The following is a 15,933-nucleotide window of genomic DNA, read 5'->3' on the forward strand; positions in this document are numbered from 1 at the left end:
TCCGTGGTGTGAGCGCGGCCTAAGGCACGCCCATGTGCCTAGCTGTGTGGATTAGAAAACTTGTGTTTCAAGGACTCAGTTAGTGATTAATGTTAAAAACTAAAACTTTAAAGAAATCAATGCTGTTAGTGCTCGGGTTACCTCCCGAGAAGCGCTTATTTATAGTCCAAGCTCGGCTCATCTCTCTTGCATGGTCATGGTGGTTCAAGGAGTTTACACTCCTCATCCCTGCTACTAGTTTCTTCAGAATAAGGTTTTAGACGAGTATTATTTACCTTAAACTTCCCGAATTTGGGATGAATTACCTCGACTGTACTGTATGGGAAAATGCTAAGTACCGTAAAAGGGATTTCTCCATTAGGTTCAGAGGTGGCAATCTGAGGGTCTACTGCATTCAGTAGTACTTTGTCTCCAACATTGAGTTGATTTGGTAAGATATTGAGCTCATCATGACGTGGTTTTGGTTTATCGTTTGACCTCGGTTTATATGTCCACCGTTCATCTAGTTCCTCAACTCATAGCCTTCGTTCTTCATAGATGGGTCCCTTTTCGTGTAATACCCCTACCCGTATTCATTGCCGGAATAGGGTACGAGGCATTACCGGAGTTTACGAATTAATTTTTTTTTTTCAATTCAACATATTTTCATGATAGATTCATGCATTTATATAAGATAACGTCATCACATATCTATAACCAAGTTTGTTAACCATACTAATGGCTAACTTTACATTCATTTCACGTTAACATTTACTTTGTTAGCTTATACATGCCATTGATTTCCAAAATAAAGTTTCTTAATATACCGAAATCCACGAGGTTGACGATGTGATGTGTCTCGACCAAATCCGACCTCCGAGCTCTTAACACTACAAAAGCAGGGAAAAAGGAAGCGGGTAAGCACTTTGTGCTTAGTAAGCTCATGTAACAAGAATTATACTTACCTAATATTTTCAATACAATATAATAAACATTCATATATCCATTCAATGCATTATTACCCTAACATGCACAAACTCAACATTTAAGTTAGTACAATAATTTCCATGTATCAATAATATATATATATATACCATGATTGATGTACTCATCAATACCATGATTTTCATTCCTTATTATTTTCATATTTATCCCGTTGAATTTATCGAATTTCGATGGATTTTCAGAGGTACACTTTTAGAGTACAATTCGGGTCCGTCAATTCATATTCATGCGACATTTCCATTTCAGAGAGCACACTCATGAACCTCAACCTTGCGGCGGGATTACCGTCGAGCTAAATCCTCGCAATATAAACTCATAGAGTATTGTCGGGATTACCGGTCCAGGCTAAATCCCCTGCAACGACAATTACTCTAATGAGCTTGGATCTGAATTACCAGTCCAGGCTAAATTCAGAACCTAATTCGGATTACCCGTCCGGGCTAAATCCATTTTACACATATTCTTCGGGAGGGCTATATCAAGATAGGATCACCCGTCCGGGCTAGATCCTTTTTACCGTCAATTCCTTTTCAGAGATCCATCGAATTTTCCTTTCATTCAAACGGGATTTCTTCCCATTTTATCAAATATATCAACGTTTCATTAATTCTCATACAATGAACACTCAAATCATATTCACATTAATAACATACAATCTCAAGCATTTAAGAATATAATTCAAGTTACACGAACTTACCTTGATACTTGTTTGTAAACAGTAAAAATCTATTAATCCCGAACTTTTTCCTTTCCTCGATCTAGCTTCGTATTTGAATCTTCTGGATCTAAATAAATAAATTTAATTATCAATTTAATACATTTCATGTTCATATGCAATATTCTCTATAATTCAACTATTATTTATAGTTCATTCAAAGCTGTCTACTTGAGTCATAGTCACTAAATTATTTATAACTTGAGCTACGGAACTCAAAATTAAGATCCGTTAATTTTACATGAAACTAGACTCATATATATTTTTACCATAAAATTTTCAGAATTTTTGGTTTAGCCAATCAGTACAGTTTATTCTTCAAAGTCACCCATTTTCTGTTGTCTAACAGTTCTGACCCTTCTTCACTAAAAATAAATTATCTCTTTATACAGAATTAAAATGATGTTATTGTTTGTTTCTATTAAAATAGACTCATTCATAATTCTAGACATATAAATTTAAGTCCCTAATTATTTTTATTCAATTTTTTATAATTTTTCAAAGTCAGAACAGGGGAACCCGAATTCATTCTGACCTTGTCTCAAAAATTCATTATATCTCAAAATTTACAAATCCATTGCTTACAATATTTCTTTTATGAAAAACTAGACTCAATAAAATTTAATTCCATATTTTGTTCATCTTCTAATTCGATTCCTACAATTTTTGGTGATTTTTCAAAGTTAGTCTACTGCTGCTGTCCAAACTGTTTTAGTGCAAGCTGTTTATTACCATTTTTCCCCTAAGCTTTTAATAAATGATAATTTCGTCCCTACTCAATTAGCCTCTCAATTGAGCTGATTTTTCTCAATTAACATTTTATTCTATCACCTTAAACTAGTTTACAACCTTTAGGAATCAGAATTTCAGCAATAGACTTTAATTCCAAACATTTTCACAATTAGGTCCCAAAAATCAATTTCCATTGAAATTGCCTAATAAAATCATCTCATAAACAAATTAAAGCTTTAATTTCATTCTATTTCATCATAAACTTACAGCACTCAACCATGGTGACTTTAAATTTCATCCATGAAATCAAAAACTAATGAATTTAATAGTAGGATCTAGTTGTAAAAGTCTTAGAAACACAAAAATTACAAGAAAAAGGCAAGGATTAACTCACTTGGTGCAAAATTATGAAATACCAGCTTAGAGAACCCTCCTATGGTGTTTTTAGCTGCTGGAATTGAAGAGAAATGAAGAGAAATCTAGATATTTCCTATTTAGTCCTAGTTTTATTTAGTTAATTTTACAATATTCCAATTTTACCCTTAATTTATCAATTTTTCTGCTGATTTCATACCCTTGCCGTCCAGCCCAAATAACTTTTGGGTCTAATTGCCTTTATATCCTTTCTCATTAGACTAATAAGCTATTTAATCACTCTAGCAACTTTTACACCTATTACAATTCAGTCCTTTTCATTTAATTGACTACCCAAACATTAAAATTTCCTAACGAAATTTTAACACCACATTAATAACATTTCATAAATATTTATAAAATTATTTTAGACTCATTTTTACGAGATAGAGGTCCCGATACCTTATTTTACCTAATTTCTTCAATAATTTCTTTTTCTAACTAATCACTAAATCGATAAAATTTTCCTATCAATATTTTCATACGATTTTCCTATCATATAAATTTTCAAGCAAAAATATTGAAATAAATTTCTCTTTAAATCAGATTTGTGGTTACGAAACCACTGTTCCGATAACATTGAATTTAGGCCATTACATGTCGTCACTCGAACAAGGCTCATGTGCGCTCTTCGAACCTGTTTTCTGCACAGAGGGTTTTACCATATGATCAGTATTAGTAGTACGATTTATACAATCACCCTCGATTTTTGATGTGTTACTCGAATGACGAGCTTAAAGGGTGATTGTTTCGTCTCTCACATGAAGTGTGAGTTCACCTGTGCCAACATCAATTATTGTTCTAGCAGTTGCTAAAAAGGGTCTCCCTAAAATTAAAGGAACGTTACTATCCTCCTCTATGTCTAGAACAACGAAATCAACTGGGAATATAAATTTGTCAATCTTAACGAGTACATCTTCAATAATACCCCTAGGATTTTTTATTGTTTTATCGGCTAATTGAATACTCATCCTAGTTTGTTTGGGTTTCCCAAGATCTAGTTGCTCAAACATTTTTTAAGGCATGACATTGATACTAGCCCCTCAATCAGCCAATGCATTATTAACATCTAAGCCACCAATTAAACAATGAATCGTAAAACTTCATGGATCTTATAATTTGTTGGCCAGCTTATTCTGTAGTATGGCTGAGCAAATGGCATTTAGCTCCATATGCGACGCCTCATTCAACTTTTGTTTATTTGTTAAAAGCTCCTTTAAGAATTTGACTGCGTTTGGCATCTGCGAAAGAGCTTCAATAAATGGTAGGTTAATATTTAATTTCTTTAATAATTTAAGAAATTTACTGAATTGTTCATCTGTGTGGTCTTTCCTTGTCGCATTGGGGTCTGGCACACGAGGTTTTTACTCTTTACTTACTGGTGTTTGTTCACTGTGGTCTACCTCAACTTTGCTTTCACTTCTGGTTCAGGTTCCACTAACCCTTCCTTGTCTTGGATGGTAATTATGTTGAGTTGTTCCCTTGGGTTAGATTCAATGTTACTTGGCAGGCTACCTTGTGGTCGTTCAGATATTAATTTGGCGAGTTGTCCTATCTAAGTTTCAAGCCCTTGGATCGACGCTTGTTGATTCTTAAGTGCTGTCTCGGTATTCTAAAAATCAGTTTCTAACACCAAGATGAATTTTGTTAGCATTTCCTCAAGGTTCAGCTTTTTCTCTTGTTGGTAGGGTGGTTGTTGGAAGCCTGGAGGTGGTGGTCTCTAATTCCCTTGGCCTCCCCATGAGAAATTCGGGTGGTTCCTCCAACCTGCATTGTAAGTGTTACTATAAGGATTATTTTGAGATCGAGGATTATAACCCATGTAATTTAATTGCTCGTTCTCCATGTTGTGGCCATAGGGTAGGTATTCTGAATTGCTTGATCCACCATAATTTGCTTCGCACTGCATTACTGGGTGAACCTGTGAAGAACCAAGAAAATCGTCAATTTTTCTATTCAAAAGTTCTACCTGATTAGAGAGCATGGTCACCGAATTGACGTTAAAAACGCCATTTGTTTTCGTTGGCTTTGTCCTCATGACTTACCACTGATAATTATTCAGTGACATCTCTTCTATAAATTCATAAGCATCCTCAGGTGTCTTATTATTGATAGTTCCACCAGCAGCTGCATCAATCATCTGTCTAGTCGAAGGACTCAAGCCATTGTGAAACGTTTGAACCTGTAGCCAAGGTGGTAACTGGTAAGGGCATCTTCTGAAAAGGTCATTGTATCTCTCCCATGCATCATAGAGTGTTTTTAAATCCATCTGCACAAAAGAAGAGATATCATTACGTAATTTAGCCATTTTAGCCAGAGAAAAATATTTTAATAAAACTTTTCGATCATTTGTTCCCAAGTAGTGATTGACCCTCGTGGTAACGAGTTCAACCACTATTTAGCTTTATTCCTCAATGACAAGGGAAATAATCGAAGATGAATGGCATCATCATAAATGCCATTGATTTTAAATGTATCGCAAAACTCCAGAAAATTCACCAAGTGAGCGTTGGGATCCTCGTCCTGCAAACCATCAAACTGAACAAATTTCTGTATCATTTGAATTGTGTTAGGTTTCAGTTCAAAATTATTTGCAGCAACAGCAGGCCTAACTATGCTTGATTCAGTTCCTGTTAAAGAAGGTTAGTATAATCATACACAGTACGTGGAGCAGGATTCTGATTAGCAGCAATCGCAGAAGGTAGCAGCTTTTCCTGGTTTTCATCCATCTCCTCAGTTGTGGTATGAATATTGTCCTCTTGCTCTTCCTTTGTGTATCTTAAGCTTCGCCTTATTTCTCTTCGATTTCTGCAAACTTTACGATTGATCTCACTATCGAAAAGTAATGGTCCTGACGGGTTTCTTCTGGTCATAAACTAGAAAAACCTATCAGAAGAAAATAAAATAAAAGTTAGAAAAGTGAAATTAAACTAAAAATAAATTGCACAAAAAGTAAATATGGCTAAAGCAATAAAAATCAAATGTTCCTAATATCTTAGATCCCCAGCAACGGCGTCAAAAACTTGATACGTGATATTCGCGACAAGTTTTAAAAATTTATAATTAATCGTTCTTGAAACTAACTATTATCACGATGAAGGAAAGTGTACCTATCGAACAGTAGTATAGCTTTAACAAGAGTTGGGTGCAACTTACTATTTCGAATTTATCCGATAAACACTAGGTTCCAAATTGGTGTGATTGGTCTGATTTGTGTACCCATTCCAGTCAGGTTAGTAAGGAGTAGCTGTGTAATTACAATTTGTGCTACTAGATAGAACTTATGGAATTATGATGTAATTACACTCTATCAACCAAATAGGTCTAGGAAATTACAATTTCTTGTAATTATAAAAAGAATTGTAATTTATGTACTAATAATTACACTTTCATCTAATTACTTTGTAGTATCCAAACACATCCTAAAAATCAAATTAGATATCACTTTTGCAACTTTCTTTTATTTCCAACTCTTTTCTTTGTATTGCTACTAATAGACAATTATAATTGACCTAAAATTTATTAAAATTAAAATTATTATTTTTGAAATGAAATATGATAACACAACTGAAGTTGTGCGTACTATTGCAAGGGCCAAATTTCAAATGCTTTGGGTCGAATGCCTATTTTAAGTAATGGTTTATTAAGTTGTGTTCGACTTAAGAGTTATGTTGGTTGATTAGGTTTCTGTGTCATATACAGATCTAAAAGTGTTGAGGTGGTTATGCCATTTCGATAGCAAACTAGTGTGTAACTCTAATCTCGAAAAATCAATGAACTATGCAAAGTCAAAAATCATACTATCGACACTACATGTAACATCCCAAAAATTGAGGGTTAGTAGAATCGAGTTTGTGAATTGAGAGAGAGTGGTCATGCCTTAATTTTTTAGGTATTATTTTTTGGTTAAATGCTAGTGAATCTTTCCTTGAAATCCAAGTTCAGATCCCTTCCCTCGCATCATTTTTATTATTTTGCCAATTTTTCCTTAAACCCTAGTATGTTACATGCCTTGTTTTTAAAATAAATATTGAAAAATTATTTCAAGAATAAGGAAAGAGCCTAATGGTTAAAAGAAATATAAGAAAGTGATAAACCATAAAAGTAACATGTTCTAATCCCATGCTTGGCATGTTTTTGGATGATTTATTATATAATTTAGTGAATTTGATGCTTTTAATCCTTTAATTTCATGTTTCTATACTTAGGAGAGCATAGGGGAGCAAAAGGAGCAGAAAATGAGCATTCTAAAGTCTATAAATACACACTAGAAGAGGACCTAAAGGAGGACAGAGAGAAGAATAAAGAAATTACTCGAAGAATTCCGTTAGGATCAACTTCGAACCAGGATCTCTTTCAGGATTGAAGATCTCCAATCAAATTCTCTAAAAGTTTTTGGGTTTCTTTATGTTTTGTTGTTTTCCTAATTTTGAGATGTTTTCCTCCCAAAGTATGAACTAAATTCCCTAGATACCTAGGGAAGATGAAACCTATGACGGATCTTATTGAAGAAGTTTTCTATTATCTAGCCAGTAAATTGAAGATGAAACCTATGGAAGATGAAACCTATGTTGCGTTCATAGTTAAACTAGATTAGTAAATTTAGATTAAAAATAATCACTTCAATTTATCAGCTAAATAATAGAAAAACAGTAATTACTAGTACTTTTAGTCCTCGTGGATACGATATTCCCGACTCACTATAGCTATACTATTATTCGATAGGTGCACTTTTCGTTGTCATGGTTTTAGTTAGTTAAGTGAATCATCATCAAGTTTTTGGTGTCGTTGCCGAGGACTAAGTTAATAGGAACACTTAATTTTTATTACTTTAGCCATTTTTATTTTTATTTTTAATTCTTATTTTCTAAATTTTCTTTTATTTGCTTCTAGCAGGTTTCTTTAGGTTAGGACTAGGAGATACCCGTCGGGACCACTTTTATTCGATAATGAAATTGAAAGCACTGCTCGCAGAAATCGTAGAGAAGAGAGACAAAGTCAACAGAATACAGTGGAAGAGCAAGAGGACGTTATTATTACTGAGGAGATGGTTGATAATCATAATAATCAGCTACCTCCTGTGGTTGCTGTAAATCCTACTCCTCGTACTATGTACGATTATGCCAAGCCCAATCTCACTAGGGCTAAATTGAGTATTGTTAGACCTGCTATTGCTGCAAATAATTTTGAACTAAAACCTAACACTATTAAGATGATTCAACAGATTTTTCAGTTTGATGTTTTGCAGGACGAAGACCAAAATACTCATTTTGCTAACTTCTTGGAATTCTGCGACACTTTCAAGATAAATGACATTTCTGACGATGTCATTCGCCTTCGGTTGTTTCCATTCCCATTAAGAAATAAGCTAAACAGTGGTTTAAATCCCTACCACGAGGGTTTATCACTACATGGGAGCAAATTATTGAGAAATTTTTATTAGAATACTTTCCACCAGCTAAGATAGCCAAGTTAAGGAATGATATCTCTTCCTTCTTGCAAATGGATTTAGGGACCCTATATGATGCATGGGAGAGGTATAAGGATTTATTAAGAAGGGTCCCTCACCGTGGGTTACCTCTATGGCTACAGGTTCAAACCTTCTACAACGGTTTGAATCCCTTGACTAAGCAATTGATCGATGCAGCCACCGGTGGAACTCTAAATAACAAAACATCTGAAGCAGCTTATGAGTTTATAGAGGAAATATCACTGAATAATTCTCAGGGGCAAGTCATGAGGACAAAGCCGATAAAAGCAGCTGGTGTTTTTAACGTTGATACGGTCACCATGTTATCGAATCAAGTAGAACTTTTGAATAAAAAGATTGATAGTGTATATGGTTCTACGTAGGTACATTCGGTGATGCAGTGCGATACAAATGGAGGAGGGATGAACAATCTAGAATGTCTATCCTACAACCCTAGCATAGAAAGTGAACAAGTCAACTATATTGGTAATAATTCTAGACCTCTAATAATCCCTATAGTAACACTTATAATGCAAGTTAGAGGAACCATCCCAATTTCTCGTGGGGTGGTCAAGGAAATCAAAGACAATAACCCCTTCCGGGCTTCCAACAACAACCTTACCCGTAAGGGAAGAAGCCAAACCTTGAGGAGATGTTGACAAAATTTATTTCAATGTCAGAAACCTGTTTCCAAAACATCGAAACCGCACTCAAAAATCAACAAGCATCGATTCAAGGACTCGATAATAAAATAGGTCAGCTTGCTAAGCTGATTTCAGAAATACCACAAGGTAGCTTGCCTAACAACACCGAAACTAACCCAAGAGAGCGATTACTGTTCGAAATGAAGAAGGGTTAGTGGAATCTGAACCAGAACTAAGGCAAGAAAGTATGGTAAGTAAAGGTAAGGTTGGGGTGAGTCATAGTAAACAAAAACTGGTAAGTAAGGAGTATAAACCTAGTATGCCATACCCAAATGCGAAAAAGAAAGACCATACAAACGAACAATTTGGTAAATTTCTTAAACTTTTAAAAAAGTTGCATATTAACTTACTATTTATTGAAGCTCTTTTGCAGATGCCCAATTCTGTAAAATTTTTAAAGGAGCTTTTGGCAAACAAATGGAAGTTAGATGATTCGTCGCGCGTGGAGTTAAATGCATTTTTCTCAGCTATCTTACAGAATAAACTACCCAACAAATTAAAAGATCTAGGAAGTTTTACTATTCCTTGTTTAATTGGTAGTTTAAGTGTTAATAATGCTTTAGCTGATTTAGGGGAGAGTATTAATGTCATGCCCTATAAAATGTTTAAACAACTAGGTCTTGGGAAACCCGAACAAACTAGGATGAGCATTTAATTGGCAGATAGAACCATTAGATTTCCTAGGGGTATTATTGAAGACGTGCTTGTTAAAAATGATAAATTCATATTCATAATCAATTTTGTTATCTTAGACATGGATGAGAATAGTGGCATACCTTTAATTCTAGGTCGGCAACTATCATTGATGTTGGTACAGGTGAACTAATAGTTCATGTAGGAGATGACACAATTATTCTCCAAGCTCGTGATTCTACTAAGTTATCTAATGATCGAGATGATTACACGAGTTCTATTAATGTTAATAGCATTGTGGCTCAACATTATTTGCAGGAAACACCTCAAAAAAACATGATAGAACCATGATCCAGTTTATACGATAAGAACAAAACAATTCATGAAGAAAGAAGACTAAAAATCAATGAACTAGATGAATGGCAGACACATGTCAAGGAGAAATTGAGAATACACGATGAACCAAAACGATGCCATGACGAGCATAAGGATGGAACGAACCAATTTAAGGTTGGAATCCAGGTACTGTTAGATGAAACTAACCCTCGAATTGCCACTTCAGAGCTTAACACAAACGAAGCAACTCCTTTTACGGCACTCAATGTATTTCAATATAGTACAGTCGAGGTAACTCATTCTAATTTCGGCACTTTTAAAGTAAATATTACTCGACTTAAACCCTATTTGAATAAAAGTATTGACAACGAGAAAGAGGAGTTTTGACTCTGTGAACCACCATGACCATGTGAATACGAGGTAAGTCAAGATTAGACTTTAAATAAGTACTTTTCGGGAGGAAACCCGGGCGTTAACATTCCTAATTTACTAATTTTGGAAACCCGGGTGTTAACATTCCTAATTTACTAATTTTATCTCATGATATTTTTAAAATAAATTAATTTTTAAAATAAAAAATTGGTTTTTAAACCCACACGGCCTGGACACACGGGCTTGTCCTAGACTGTGTGGATCTTCTAACTTAGTTTTAAATTTTGAAAAAAATCGATAGTAAGCTACACGGCCTGGACACACGGGCGTATCATTGGCCGTATGAAGCCTGGGATTTAATTTTTCCAAAAATTGACAGAGACAAGGTCTAAAATAGACCACACAGCTTGGACACACGGGCGTGCCCTAGTCCGTGTGAAACCTGAAGCTAAAATTTTCAATTTTAAAACAAGTCAGAGAGTTACACGGGAAAGGCAAGCGACTATGTATGAGGTCACATGGGCGTGTAGGAGGACACACGTGCGTGGGAGAAATGAAGAAGATTGCACACAACCGTGTGACACGGCCATGTCAACCAGACAGCCTAGATACATGGGTGTGTCCAAGGCCATGTGAAGACTGAGCTTGAATTTTTAATGCACACGGGCTAAACAGAGGCCACACGAGCGTGTGACACATCCATGTGGCCCAACACGGGCCATTACACGACCATGTTACCCCATAAAACCCTAATCCCTTATTTTCTTTTTCTTATTTTGTCTTCTTCTTCCCACAGCCCTAACCTTAGCCGCTGTTCACCCTTCTTTGAAAATACGGCCACCCTCGCAACCTCACCTCATCGCACGTCCTATCCGATCACTATCCAACCACCATCGCCGCAACTTCCCTCTGTTTTTGATATTACACACTGATTTTACGTAAACTCACCCCTCTCTGTTTAATGTGCACAGGTAATCCCCAAACCTAGATGAATCGATGTGGCGGAGGACTCAACGATGACCACAGTTTTTGGACTTTACGTTTTTTTTTTAATTTATGTTTTATGGTTTTATTATTATTTGGATGTAATTTGAGGACTCTTGGGGACTTTTGCTTAAATTTGGTTTTTATTTTTTTTTGTGGAATTATAACTGCTAGTCGTAGGAAGTTCGATTTTCAAAAAGCTAACGTATTTTCTAAACTCACGATTACTTAAACTATTTTGTTTTAAAAGCTTCCGCAATGAGAAACATTTTAAAGCAAATTTTTAAAATAAGTAAAATGATTCCCTTTAGAACTAATAAGAGATAAAGATAGGTAATAACATGGAAATAATTTTATCGAAACAATTTAGTTTTCGAACACACTATCATGTGACATCGCCAAATTCTACCATAACGTCTAGGTCGAGTTTGGGGTGTTACACCTGGCACCAAAAATAGCCCACATTTGTAACAATTTCACATCAAATCCTTGTACTTTTACTATTTTAACAATTTAGTCTCTAATCGAAAAATTGATAAACAATAATATATACATATTTTTATCCTATGCTTGGCATATTTTTGGATGATTTATCATAAGTTTTAGAGAATTTGATGCTCCTAATCCTTTAAATTCTTGGTTTATACTTAGGTGAGCATAAAAAGGTGAAAAGAGCAAGAAATGGGCCAAAAACGGAAAAAATGGGCTTATCTCAGTATTCCACACGGCCTAGACACTTCCACACGGGTAACCCACATACCCGTGTGTGACACACCGGCAAGCTACACGTCCCTGTGTCATGGCCGTGTCGACATTAAACCAAGTCAGAATTGCACATGGCCTGAGCACCTTCACACGGACGTGGCACACAGCCGTGTCCCTATCGAGCCAAAGTCTAATTCTATTCGGAAAATGCTAATTTTGGGCTACTTTCGGCATTTGAAAAAGGCTAAAAGAGGATCAAAGGGGACACGTAGAGTAAAAGGCAGGAGATACTCAAGAACAGCCATCGGAATCAGCTCGGAAGTAAGATCTACTTCAAGATTGAAGATCTCCACTCAATTTCCTTAGAAGTTCTTTGGATTTCTTTATGTTTTGTTGTTTTCCCAATTTTTATATGTTTTCCATTATTATGAACTAAACTCCCTAAATTCCTGAGAGAGATGACACCTAAGACGATTCTTATTACTATTTGAATTATACGATAAATACTTGCTCTTATTCTTAATTGTGAGTTTTAATTGTTGCTTTAATATTCCAGGATATTAATTCAGGCTTTTGATGTGCTTATTTAGTGGAGCAAAAGTCCCTGTTTAAGAGTAGATCATTCATAATTAAGTGGAGTTGCATGCAATCCTAGAGATAGGACAACATAAATCTGTCGGATTAGAGTCAAATCTAATAAGGGGATCTATAGATCGAGTTAATGCGACAATAGGGGTTTTAATTAGAAAGAGATTTCAATTAATCAACCTAGAGCCAACTGTTCTTAGTCTCGAGAGAGATATTAACATAAATTAAAGATTTGTACAGATTAAGTCAAGTGAATAAATCATCTAATTCAGAAGTGATAAGTGAAGTATAGGTAGATTCTTCCTTGGGTATTGTCTTCTCCATCGGTTTTCCAAAGAATATTTTCCAACTTTTATCTCTGCCGCGTTCTTAGTTAGTTAGATAACTAAGTTTAGTTTAGAAAACATCCCTTCAATTCTTAGGCTAGATAATAAAAAAATAGTAATTACTAGTACTTTTTGTCCTCGCGGATACAATATTTTCGATCTCACCTCAACTATACTACTATTCGATAGGTGCACTTGCCTTAGTTGAATTTTTAGTTAGTTTTAGGACCATCAAGTTTTTTGCGCCGTTGCCGGGGACTAAGATATTAGGAATGCTTAATTTTTATTACTTTAGCCATTCTTTATTTTTATTGCAATTTAATTTTTTTTTAATTACTAAATTTTCTTTTATTTACTTCTGGCAGGTTTTTATAGTTTATGACTAGAATAAACCCGTAGGACCTTTGCTTTTTGATAGTGAGATTGAGAGCATAGCTCACAGAAATCGAAGAGAAATAAGGGGAAGCGTACAATACATAGAGGAAGAGCGAGAGGGCAATATTCACACTAATACCGAGGAGATAGCTGAAAATCAGAATAATCCACTACCTCCTGTGGTTGCTGCAAATCTAGTAATTCAGAATCCTGCTCCTCGTACTATGTATGATTATGCTAAACCTATTTTAACAGGAGCTGAATTGAGTATAGTTAGACCTGTTGTTGCTGCAAATAATTTTGAACTGAAACCTAACACAATTCAAATGATACAACAGTTTGTTCAATTTGATGGTTTACAGGACGAGGATCCAAACACTCATTTAGCAAATTTTCTAGAATTCTGCGACACTTTTAAGATTAATGGTGTTTCTGATGATGTCATTTGCCTTCGGTTGTTTCCCTTTATATTAAGGAATAAGGCTAAACAGTGGTTGGACTCGTTACCACAAGGGTCAATCATTACTTGGGAACAAATGACGGAAAAATTTTTACTTAAATACTTTCCACTAGCCAAAACAGCTAAGTTAAGGAATGATATCTCTTTTTTTATGCAGATGTATTTATGAACACTTTATGATGCATGGGAGAGATATAAGTATTTATTGAAAAGGTGCCTTCACCATGGCTTACCTCTTTGGTGACAAGTTCAAACTTTCCACAACGGTTTAAATCCCTCAACTAGACAAATGATCGATACAGTTGCTGGTGGAACTATCAATAATAAGACACCTAAAGAGGCTTATGAGTTCATAGAAAAGATGTCACTGAACAATTATCAATGGCAAGTCATGAGGACAAAGCCAAAAAAAGTAGCTGACTTTTTTAACATTGATTCGATTACTATACTTTCCAATCAGGTAGAACTTTTGAATAGAAAATTTGATGGCTTACTTGGTTCTACACAGGTTCATCTAGTAATGCAGTGCGATGCAAGTGGAGGTGGAACGAGCAATTTAGAATATCCATCCTACGGCCCTAACATGGAGAACGAGCAAATGAATTATATGGGTAATAATCCTCAGCCTCAAAATAATCCTTATAGAAACACTTACAATGCAGGTTAGAGGAACCACTCAAATTTCTCATGGGAAGGCCAAGGCAATCAAAGACCACCACCCCCTCCAGGCTTCCAACAACAACCTTACCAGCAAGAGAAAAAGCTGAACCATGAGGAGATGATGACAAATTTTATTTCAGTAGCGGAGACTCATTTTTAGAACATTGAAACTGCACTTAAAAATCAGCAAGCATCAATTCAAGGGCTTGTAAATCAAATAGGACAGCTGGCTAAGATGATTTCAGAGAGACCACTGGGGAGTCTACCTAGTAACAACGAACCCAATCCAAAAGAGCATGTGAAACCAGTTGCATTAAGGAGTGGGAAGGTGTTAACTGAATATGCAAAGAAGCTGCCACCAGAAGCTGACAGAAAAGAAGATGAAAAGGTGAAACCCAAAAAAATGAAAAATCGGTGTTGAGGGAATATAAACCACCAATCCCGTACCTAACAAAGTTGAAGAAATACCGTATGGATGCATAATTCGGTAAATTTCTTGAACTTTTTAAACAGTTACATATTAACTTACCTTTTGTTGAAGTTATCTCATAGATGCCTACATACGCAAAATTTTTGAAGGAGCTTCTAACAAATAAAAGGAAGTTTGAAGAATTGGCTACAATGGAACCCAACGAGGAGTGCTCGGCCATACTCCAAAATAAACTACCAACCAAACTGAAAGATCCAGGAAGTTTTACTATTCCCTACTTAATTGGTAGTTTAAATGTTGAGAAGGCACTAGCTGATTTAGGCGCTAGCATTAATCTGATGCCCTGCAAAATGTTCAAGCAACTTGGCCTTGGGGAACCAAAACCTACTAGGATGAGTATTTAACTAGCCGACAAATCCATTAAATATCCTAGGGGTATTATAGAGGATGTTCTTGTAAAAGTAGATAAATTCATATTCCCTATTGATTTTGTTGTGCTTGACATAGACGAAGACGTTGAGGTGCCTTTAATTTTAGGTCGCCCATTTTTAGCCACTGCTAGGGCTGTTATTGATGTGGGTGATGGTAAACTTGTGCTTAGGGTAGGTGAAAAAGAAATTATTTTTAAAATTTATGATGCCATGAGATTTTCTAGGGAACAAGATAACCCCTGTTATTTTATTGATTCTATTGATCATGCTACTCAAGATTCTCTACAGGAAATTGTATATAAGGACACGTTGGAACTGTGTCTTACCCAAGGAGAGGAGGTAAACGATGATGATTCTATGATAGGTAAGATAAAAGCTTAACTAAATTCCAATGAGCCTTCACTAAGACAGAAGAGCTATGAGGGTATTGAGGTAAATAATGAATTAAAATTAAAGCCCTCTATTGAAGAACCTCCTAAATTGGAATTAAAGAAAATGCTAGATCACTTAGAATATGTGTTTCTTGGAAATAATTCCACATTACCAGTATTATTGCTTCAGATTTATAGACAACTGAAAAGGACGAGTTACTCCAAGTGTTGAAGGAGCACAAA

General features: G+C 35.4%; 3 non-coding genes across 3 annotated transcripts; 1 reads left to right on the forward strand and 2 right to left on the reverse strand.

Moving 5' to 3' along the window:
* Positions 1–5,040: 5,040 nt before the first annotated feature.
* On the forward strand, positions 5,041–5,147 carry LOC128295019 (small nucleolar RNA R71). The gene has a single exon (XR_008285326.1). It is a non-coding gene; the product is annotated as a small nucleolar RNA R71 (small nucleolar RNA).
* A 3,167-nt stretch (positions 5,148–8,314) lies between these two features.
* Positions 8,315–8,421, reverse strand: LOC128294290 (small nucleolar RNA R71). Its single transcript, XR_008284604.1, has one exon. It is a non-coding gene; the product is annotated as a small nucleolar RNA R71 (small nucleolar RNA).
* Positions 8,422–13,922: 5,501 nt separating this feature from the next.
* Positions 13,923–14,029, reverse strand: LOC128294629 (small nucleolar RNA R71). Its single transcript, XR_008284937.1, has one exon. It is a non-coding gene; the product is annotated as a small nucleolar RNA R71 (small nucleolar RNA).
* Positions 14,030–15,933: the final 1,904 nt, after the last annotated feature.

This window comes from Gossypium arboreum, chromosome 6 (assembly GCF_025698485.1).
Source record: "Gossypium arboreum isolate Shixiya-1 chromosome 6, ASM2569848v2, whole genome shotgun sequence".
In the NCBI taxonomy this organism is placed as follows: Eukaryota; Viridiplantae; Streptophyta; class Magnoliopsida; order Malvales; family Malvaceae; genus Gossypium; species Gossypium arboreum.